Source organism: Cavia porcellus, unplaced genomic scaffold, assembly GCF_034190915.1.
Source record: "Cavia porcellus strain 051 isolate PalLab524CR breed Dunkin Hartley unplaced genomic scaffold, mCavPor4.1 scaffold_7, whole genome shotgun sequence".
Lineage (NCBI taxonomy): Eukaryota > Metazoa > Chordata > Mammalia > Rodentia > Caviidae > Cavia > Cavia porcellus.
In genome coordinates this window covers 28,134,794-28,136,932 of record NW_026947490.1, presented here as the reverse complement: position 1 = coordinate 28,136,932, position 2,139 = coordinate 28,134,794, and positions in this window count along the sequence as shown.

Genomic DNA, 2,139 nt, shown 5'->3' with positions numbered 1-2,139 from the left:
GGCAGGCCGTGGTACCGCCCCTATCTCCGCCCCTCCCCTCCGCCGTCAGGAAATTTCAGGCGCCTATTGGCGGGTCTGACCGCCGGTCAGACTCGGACTCAACCCCCCCCACAACTCACCCTTTCATTGGTCACAAGGCGAAGACACAACGTTATGATTGGTCCACTACCCAGCTATTTCCGTTCAGGAGCGGGGCGAGGGGGCGTTTCCTAAGAGACTGGCGGGGCTCATTTACGCACTGTAGGACCGCCCCCTCGGCGAGGCCTAGTCCAGCGCTGCTTCTTCAAGATCCGAAGGAGGGACGTGAAGAAAGGCGGGGGTTCAGACCTGAGAAGGCGGGACTAGGATTGAATACAGCCAATGGAAGGGCAGATCACCCCCTCAGGCCCCGCGGATTCGCCAGACTTGTCCTACTTCCACCCTCGATTGGGCGGTTGAGGGGGCGGGCGGAGAGCCATGATCCGTAGCGGGAAGGAGAAGTTGGGGGGTGTCACTCAGCTGGGCTGGGATAGGTGGAGCGACGCCTGCAATTCCCTGCCGCAGAACAGACGCTGGGCGGAGCGAGAGATCGTGAGCTGCCTACTGCGCATGCACTTCTCTGTTCTTTTTCTCCCACCTCCACCCCTCCCTCACTGAGCTCCCTAAATGCTCTTCCAGGAATCCTTCCCGTCCCGTCCCCCGCTTCCCAAATCAGGACTTCGGGACTCGTACGGAGCTCTAAAATCTCAGAGGAGATACTGTAGTTCAAAGGCGCTCTCACTGAGCAGATGTTAAAACTGAGGTCCAAAAAAGATAAATGAATCGTCCGAGCCCACACAGCCTGCGATGTTGGGATCGAAATCTATATTTTAGCCACTTTTAAACATTCGAGGACTTTAAAAAAAAAAAATCCCTCAACTGCACAATAGCTCGGACAACCTCCATTATAGCGGACATTAATTCAAAATTGATTCCGCCGATATTCCCAGCATTCTGGAGGCTGAGGCAGGAGGATCACTGCAAGTTCACGGCCATCCTGGACTACACAGCGAGACCCTGTCTCCAAAGACATTGATTCTGTCCTCCACCAGACTCGGAATCGCGCTTAGATAAAGTGGAACACCGGGCTCACAGGCTCTGATGCCCCTGGAAGGAAGGGGTGAATTTGCTTGAGCTTGGCCCCACCTCCTTTACTGCCAGCTCCCCAGGGGTCTCCTTGGTGACTGGAAGGGGAAGCCACCAGAACTCCAACGCCCGGAGCTATTGAGAAATTTGGGTCAAAGGGAACTGGAAGAGTCCATTTCTGCCACCTCCAGGAACCAAATTCCAGCCCTCTACTTTTCCTTACTATCAGAGTCCAGTATTGGTAGAATGAGTCTGGGGGTGTAGCCCGGGCGCTGGGAGGGTCCACTGCGTCCTGGGGGACGGCAGGCAGAGCGCCCACCTTTCAGAGACTATGGACCCGTCCATTTGGGTGTCCAGGAAGGGGCTTGGGAAAGTCTATTGTGGATTTTAGATGGACGAAGCTCACTCCGCTGTTTTAGTGACAGGAAGAGTCCATTTCTAATATGAGGGGACAGCGTCTGTCCCAATTCCCTAACAAATGAAGCAAACAAAAAACACTGCTAACCTGGACTGAAGGGTACCTGTAACAGTCTAGATCCTAGAAGAGTTCAGGAATTGGGGGGGTAACACTTTCCCTTGAGCACACAGTCTATAGGCGCAGTGGTGAGTGTCCCAAGAAAATGAAGAGTGTGTTTTCTGGGCTAGGAGTGGTGAGGCAAACCTGTAATCCCAGCGCTGGGGAGGCTGAGGCAGGAGGATCACTGTGAGTTCAAGCCCAGCCTGAGCTACCTAAAGAGACCCTGTTTCACAAAACAAAATCAACAACAACAACAACAAAAAAAATGAATTACTAACAAAGTAAAATGAAGCAGGTGAATTTCTTTAGGTGTTGTACTACAGATGCCCCTTCTTACAGTGTGGTGATGATGTCCCAGTCAAAATGCATTGGATACTCATGACCTACAGAATGTGTCCCTCATCATGGTCACCCACTTGGCTGGGGCCACACCTGTGCAGCATCAAGAGACAGACTCCCATGCTTGGGAAAAGATCTAAACTCAAACTTCCAAATACATTTTCCACTGAATGAGTATC